Source organism: Taurulus bubalis (genome assembly GCF_910589615.1).
Source record: "Taurulus bubalis genome assembly, chromosome: 2".
NCBI classification, from domain to species: domain Eukaryota; kingdom Metazoa; phylum Chordata; class Actinopteri; order Perciformes; family Cottidae; genus Taurulus; species Taurulus bubalis.
Window position 1 is genome coordinate 12,775,123 of NC_136590.1, and position 8,812 is coordinate 12,783,934.

An 8,812-nucleotide genomic window follows, 5' to 3' on the forward strand; every position below is an offset into this window, starting at 1 on the left:
CAGTTCAGTGGCAATAAAATAATACTAATAATACTAGCCAATACTGCCACCTAGCCTTCAAGATCTGCACCTGCAGCCTCTTCTCAGACTAACGAGTGCAGAAGTGATCGGACACACCTGAAAAATAAAACCAACAAAACCATCCATGTTGGTTTCACACTTTAGAATCGAAAACAAACACCAAATTCTTGACTCTGTTATGTTTATGATGGGTCAGATTAAAACTCAGTTAAGGCTTCAAACTCTGATATAGATGACAATAAAAGCCATAATAATTAGAATCTCTACTGAATATTTATTATTTTTAACCATTTAATAAAAGTTATTTCAATGTTTTTTGTAAACAGGGTCAATACACTAAGGCAGAATAGGGGCAGCTTTGATTACAATATTCTTGAACTTATTAGAAACAATATAACGCTTTGTAATACCTCTCGGATGACAGGTGCAGTGTTAGGTTTGATGATATCATGATCTCCTAGCTGTTAAACTGAAATGCTATGGATTTACATCAAGGGCCATCTCACGTATGAAGAGTTATCTTTCATGCAGAACTCAAAGGGTGTATCACCATGGCAGCGTGTCTGACTGTAATGGGCTTGACTGTGGCGTAACGCAGGGAAACTATCTGGGACCACTTCTGTATTCCAACTTTACAAATAACTTGTTCTGTTTTGCATGAAGCAAGTTTACAAATATATGCAGGTGATACTACACTGTATTGTGCAGCAAGAAATAGTGAGGAACTAGACAAAGTGGTATCTTCAGAGTTAAATCCATTATTCTGATCATCTATGCCTACACTGAGCCTGCACTTGAAGGGTGAACCTATAAAACAGAGGAGCAGGTTAAATTACTGGGATTAATTATAAATAGCTGGCCGTCATGGGTTGAGCACATTGACGTGATTAAAATAGGCCGTGGCATCTCCATGGCAACCAAATGTCTTCCTTGTGCTCCAGCACATATTCTAGGGCGAGTTAAATATTTCAGTTTAAGCCGCCTGGGCTTTTGCTCACCTGCATGGCCTTTATCAAAAAGTGTATCGAGTGTACAGAGCTGCATAGGAAGAAACACAGAGAGCATGCATCGTAAACCTTCATGATTACCGGTAAAGAAAAGGTGTCTCAACAATGTCCCACTCTTTAACAATAGCATGTATTCCACCAGTCAAACCTCCAAATGTTGAACATTACACTAGAACAGCAGGAGATGGCCAAATCAGGTCACTTCATCCATAATAGTATGCCTTTGAAAAGCCAGTCATCGTGGCATCAATCATTGGAAGTGTTTTGAAACACTTTACATTGATCAATCCTATAAATTCAAATGCCGCTTAAGAATGCATTACTTAAGCAGCTGATCAATAATTCAGTGTTTGTCATGTATAATGTTTTGTTCTTATTCCCTGGTGATGGCCCTTGAGGCTAATTCATAGACTCAGTAATTACAAATGACGTAAGTGAATGGTCAAGGAATGAATGTACTTTTAATATAACACAACTAGAGCTGAACATTAGTTAAATGTAGCGTGACACAAGGTTGTATAAAGTATGATGATGAATATGAAGTACCCTCAGGAGGATTAGCTGGTGCCATTGACATCAGTTGATGGGGATCCTTTTAAATAGATAGAAATGTAAATGCCTCAAAATGTATAGCTTTAAGCATTTTACTAAGGAAGTATTACTAAGGAACTCTGTTGCGACTATCCATCCATCTATAAATGTACTACTATTACTATATTTACTCATTTGAGGAAACAGACATGAAACACTATATTTTTTATCAGCATCCTGTAACATTCTGTTGATTTATTAAACTTTCTACTTGTTCCTTTTCACAGGGAGGTCAGGACATTGGGCTATTTTTGATAGACAAAGCCCAGAGTATATTGAAAGAGCGTCATGCTGTGAGAGTCATAGTCAGAAGCAAACTTATGGACATTGAGAAAGAAGCTCGGTCTCGACTTTAAAAAGAAGAAGGAAAACCCACAAAGCTCTTTGCAGTGGTGTAGTTTCTGATGATTGTGCATTTTCTTGTGTATCCTGAGTGGGAGGTTGGAGTGGGAGTAAACACAGATACAGAACATTGCAATAGTCCAGGTCCATTTGTAATAAAAACAAGAATGTGTCTCTGCAGATGAAATGGATCTAATCTTATACTTTAACTGAGATTACTGTTAACACTTGAGTAAGATATGGTCACCCATTCATAAAGATGATTAATTAAATTTAAAAAATCCACAGAAGTTGCAACAACATCTTGAAGAAGACTTCACTATACAAAGTAATATACAAAAGAAACAACATTTTTAGTGATGCAGACAGACTCTTATAACTGTTAAATAATAGTAGTTATTTTCATTCAGGACGGATTAATCCAAAAATCTGATGGTTTAGCGGATTTCTGTGAAGCCACAGATATTTATTTAAAACAAAGCTTTGTCCTTCCTGCAGGGACAAGCATTACTGCTGGCAAACACATAATGGATAACAACGAGAGCTACTAGCAGTACACTACGTCACACAATAGTGGACTTCAATCCCAAACATCTGTCTGTCTGATGCTCTGAAATGGATTTGGTTTGAATAAACATTGATAATAATCTTTGTTTTTTGAGAATAAAAGATGTATTAGTTATTTCAGCCAATTGAGTAACTATTCAAACTACAAATATTTGCTCCACCTGAAGTCATCTTTGCATGGTCAACAATAACACTGGCAGCATAATAAACCATTCAGTGTACTAAAAGGTTGCTGCTGAAGATAAAAGAGGAATGAAGACACCACAGAATCGAAACAGACTATAGCGTTGATATGAATATTATAGTGATACTTCACCACAAAGCTCTGAATCCACTCTGTGATGATTAGTGGTCCATTACCATAAAGAGACGATAATGAGCACATTACTGCCACCTAGCCAGGAATGGGATGACAAGTTGAAGCTAGCAGAGGGCGTGCAGGCAGCAGAGATGTACAGTAGAAATGGGCCAAATATGAGCCTGAAGCTCACATCGTATTTCAATTAAGCTTTGTGTAGATATACTCACTTATAACACAGTTCATGAGTAGATTAATAGGAATTGCCCAGATATCCAGACCCCCATCCCTTTCTTCACATACTTATTAATGTGGATTTTTTTGTTGCAATTATCTGTGCAGAATGGACAATTACCTCCTTTTGAAGTTGGAAAAACAGCATTTCTGTCCACTTTCGTCTTGTAACTTAGGAGATAAATGCCATTTGGAAACACTGCATTCATACCAGGTGTTCAAACACAACATTCAAAATATGTTGTATGAATGGAACTGAGCCTTGTTAATGTTACCACCAGGGATTTCCCCACTGTGACAAGTCAAAACAGCTTTTTCTGAGGACATTTTCACTTGCACAGGTTACAGGATGTAACAAATAATATTGATTATGGTTTCATTCCATTGCAGGATGATTAGTAAGCGCTGCCAGCTCATTAATAACATGAGCCACACACTCATGATTGAAAGATGAATAGAAACTGGAGCTGATAATCCACTGTGTTGACAGAAACAGACAGCTGTCACGGATCCCTTTCAAAGTCAGCCTTTAAACACTTTCCTCTCCAAATAGAAAATCCACAACAATCCGTCGAAGCATTAATTCACACTCATAATAATTTTAGTTCGGCCCCAGTTCGGCTTGCAAATTAAAGAGGCACTAATAGAACAGCATCGCCACAGGTCAGTATATATCATTATCTGACTGACAGGATGATCATGATGCATCCAAACGCTGCCAAGCTGACTCACAACCTCAGTGTTTATGTGACCCAGCTGGATAATCCCTGACCCACTTACTGCATCTGGATGTGACTCTGTCTGGTATGCTGATCCTCTTCCGAGCCACAAAGCACTGTATACCTACTGTTAAATTAGCTGAGCACAAAGAAAAATATCTTTGGCTGTCAAAATGTTAACATTGGCGTGGGGAAATGTGCTGTTGTCAGACTTTGTGAATGCTGTCATATTTCTGCAAAAGTAGTTGATTTTTTGTTATCTCTGTGAGCAAAGGACATGTTGCTTTACGAAAAATGTGACATTAATTAATTTATATAAAGAATATAGTCATGCATTTTTTTTACGTTCGTTATTACAACAGAGTGCTCACTTCACTGGGAGCTATGCTTCTCTTTATCAAGCCCATTATAATTTCCAAACAACATATTTAAACATAGTCGTACTTTACTTCTTGATTCATCGATTATTCAGCTGTTCTATAAAACATCAGAAAAAAGCAAAAGACATCCATCACAATTTATTTCAAACATTTTGTTTGTGGAAAATGTACTAAACTGTAAGGCCGGGAAAAGCTCTTTGGCACACAAAAGTGTATAACACTTACACAATTTGTTCAGCAAGATGATCTTAAAAAAATTAACACCATTTTTATGATTTTTAAAGCAGATGGTATATTATGTTAAGGCTTTAAACAAACTACACCGCGGTCACATGAACAATAGTATACACAATGAGGCTGTTAAGACAAACTAGTCGGAGTGATGATGTTTTGTAGTCTCATTTAGCCACTTGTCAGCAAGCACATAAAAAAAAACGTAAATGCTTAAAGATTCACTAGAGTGGCATCTACTTGATTTAATAGGGAAAACTAAAAAACAATCTTAAATACACCAACCTAACACATCTCCTGCATCGAGAGAACACAGGCCGAAAAAATCATTCCTATTAGTGCATTTCAGCACCAAAGAACAATGACACTCACTATCATCACATGTGACAACCAACCCCGAAGAGAATGTGACGAGCATCCCAACTGGATTTCATGTTAGCAGCTAAGCTACCTTTCACATGTTGTAGCCTAACTAAGAAAAGAAAAAAACAATCTAACCGATATTGTATCGATACACGGAAGCCAAGTATCAATTTTTTATGTAATAAATTATAGCTCTCCCTTTATTATTTTTAATGGTAGTGATTGTTTTATTATAAACCATTATATAAAATCTTTGAGTAGAAACACAGAAGAGACTATATATTTAAAATGTTGGCATTTAAAACACAAAAGGTTCTCTCACCTCCTGAAATGACCATGGAATTGATCTTTGAGGTGACCTCTGACTCCAATTCTGAAAGTTTCAGTACCAACTTTTTGAACAGCACCCTCTAGGAACTTTTTTGTTTAGTGCTAATTAGCGCATGTTAGCATGCTATCTCCAAACTAACATGACGTTAGCATTTAACTCACTGCACTGTCGAACTACATCGTAGACTCTTAATCTCTTTCCTTTAAAAAATACTTCTTAAACGATTAATCAATTATTTAAAAAAAAAAGCTTTTCTTGTCTTGACGAATCGTGGCCATGCTAGTTTAAATAAAAGGTATGATGTTAATATATCAGTTGGCAATTGTGGTGCAGAACATGCAGCACTGTTAAATGTTAACCACTTTCAGTTTGGATCTAAAAATCTATAACTAGCAATAAAAACAGTCAGCCTACTTGTTCTTTATGATATTCCCCAAAACATTGCTCGTTCACTGCTCCTGTTATGAATGCACATAAATGAAATAGTCAGTATAAGCCGCAAATAGTAGTAGCTCTAAGGGTTTAAAACACCTCAAAGAAAATAATGAGGTATGTCGTTACTTTTGCTTTGATTTAGTTGAAGTCATCTGAGACTTTAGCGCTCAGTGTATTTCCTCAGCTCAGTGCCTCTTCCTTCAGCATTTTGCTCTTCCTGCTGCCTGAAAACAAATTTCAATCCCTTCAGCTTACACACTCTAACAGTACGGACACATTAATGCTTCCCCGGTTCATCTGCTGAACTGCAATCTCTTCTCAGTGGCTAAGCTCTCTGGATATTGCTCACTTCTGACACTTATTTCCCCCCACAAAAACAAAATCTCTTTAATCTCCACTGTGGGTCTTTATCTCTGCAAAATACAATGAAAACGCCATTACATGCATTTTGTCTTTATTATGAATGTGCTGCAGAAGTATAATATTCCAAATGCTAGTTAATCTTTGTAATTTTCATTTTCTATTGTCAAACATTAATCAAAATCCACAGCATGCCAATAACCACAAAGATTATAGAAGCCTGGTGGTAACACAATGACTGTCAGTTTCTGTGCCTATGTTAGACCATGACTGCTTAATGCTAACTCATATCAACTATATAATTATCACAATATTGAGATTTCAATCTGCAGAATACATCAATTGTTGATTACAATTCAATTTACATATTAAGTGTTAACTGAGGATCATTACAGAAGATTTTCTCTAGGTGTGAGCTCATGATTTCTGTTTCTGTACATGATTCAAAATCTAAGGTATAATAAATAAGGAGTTTTATCCATTCTCCATAAAACCCAGTGGTTTCAGATCACAGTGAGAACCAAAGATAGATTAAGATTAGAGGTTAGTTAAGGATACATAGTACATATATAATCATAATAATAACAATGATAATATTAAATCAGATTTTAAAGGTAGTTCTCAGCATAATGTTATTCATATCTCACACCTATAAAACCATGTTTGGACCACTGTTTTACAAATTCAAAAGACAGCATCCCACTGTGAAAACAACATGGGCACATAATTAAGGTGTTCATTGCTGTTTTCGGGATTTTTCAAGGGACAAAAAACCCCCAATTTGTTTGGTTTGTAAGTACAGACGACCTGTGGGTGCAGACTGAGGCTACAGCCACCAACTTTGACTGCAATCACAAGCTATTTAATTTGTTAACCAAATATTGATTCCTATATGCATATAATGCTACCATCATCTGTCAACTGTGGCACAGCACTTCAAGAGCATCACATTATGAAGTTCTGTTTCAAAATGATCTTTTACAAACATTATAAAAAAGTTATACATCATAATTAGCTTCACTGTAAAAGGAATGTCTTGCTACAGTGCATTTGTTTTGTGAGCATGTACCCTTCCCCGGCTCACAGTGGTCAGTGGTGTCAGCGGATATATATTAAAGTTGCAGCAGAGCAAAAAACACTTTTCCTCTAGACAACATTGCTGTGATCATTTGGGTCTTTACAAAGCAAGGAACTTTCCTTCTACATTTTTTTTTTTGGCACACATTTTCCTTGCAGTGATGACTGTGCCTTCTGTATGAGACTTTCCATAATCCCTTCCAGTTTAGCACTCATAGCTAGTCCTTGATAAGCCTCTTTTTCCTCCTCTTTTACCACCCATACTCCCTCTCAAACACAAGATGTATGGGCAGGAGAACCACGGAGAAGAGTCAGAAACAAGAGGACATACTGCAATTCAAAGTGTTTCTTCTCTGCGAGGGAATTGGGTGAATTTCTGCTCTGTGATTTCAATGCAACCACAAATCCCAGAGCCTCTCCATGTATCTGAGGGTAATTAATGGCTAACTGAAGCTCTGATGTGTCCTGTCGTTGGCTGCAGGGAAGGATGGACGAGGGCAGACATTTTGTTGCATGTGACGCTGTAGATGGGAGGCAATTCTTCCCATTTCACGTTGAGACCACCTCCACTGGTCTCTCTAATCTCTCGTCTACCTTGTCTGAGTCAGTTCTGTGGGTGATGTTGGGAAGCGTTTCTCGAGAATCATTCTGAATGTGTTGACCAGAATATGAAGGCGCTGATTAGACTACTCCCTTCTCCATCTAACAGACAACCCCCCTCCCCCCTCCTGACTTAGAGCAGCAGCATTTGCATATTTTATTTTCTTCCATTAGCAAAGAGGGATTTATATAGATTACAGAAATACAAGTAAGCACTGTATATCGGGTGCATATTTGTCACACATCCAGGTAATGACTAGGCGGTAAAGACGGTGGAGCAGGTGCGGGCCAGACGGTCAGTTGCCTTATCCAGTTTCATCCCAGGATGAAACTCAGGTTTTCACATTTACTAAAAAAAGAAAAGGAAGTGTATTAGTTAAAGAGCTATATATTCGGCAACTTGATATGGATGGATACACTTTCACAGACCACAGAGGACAAGTTATGTAATGAGAAACACACTGGTTGTTGATCCCTTAAAGTTGTGTGTACAATTGCTCTTCCAGCCATTAAGCTAATTAGGACATCTCTTGGCTTAATGAGACCCAACTTTCTGCATTCAAAAGCAAGAGTACAGATAAGTATCTCCTTGAACTGAAGTGAAAAGGCAAATAATAATTTAACTGACTGACCCTTCATGCACTGTAAAAGAGAAATACTTTGATAGACCCTTTCTTTACAAATCTCTAATAAGTCATATTCACTGATCTGTAACCGAATCCCTTTATTTGGTACAATAAATGTGCATTTGCCTTGTGAGCCTGTCAACAACTCACACTCTGACAGACATTATAGATATGAATACATATGGTACCAGGACAGCAAGACTTTTCACATTATGTACAAGCAAAGAGGACAAGGCATACAACAGAAAGGTAATTACACAGGGCACTACAGATAAACACACATCAATCTGAGGCATGCAGTTGATTGCAGCTGGAGGCCACCCGTGCAAAAAATTAAACATGTCCAAAAATGTAGATTTGATAAAAATGCTCTGATCTTTGTGAAGAGTTGGCACAGTTCCTAAAGTGCTACAGTGTCTAAAGACTTGTGCGGGCATTGTACCTAGTGCAATGTTGTGCAAACATGGGTAATAATGTCAGTGATTACAGTCAGATTGTGCTAACAGTGCAACATATTATACTGTGATGAGATACAGGGTGACATGAGCAGGTGTTTGGGCTAGGAGGATCAGTGGTAGCAGGGCTATTGCTATAGGGGGACGAATCACTGCACATAGTGGGTAAAAAGGT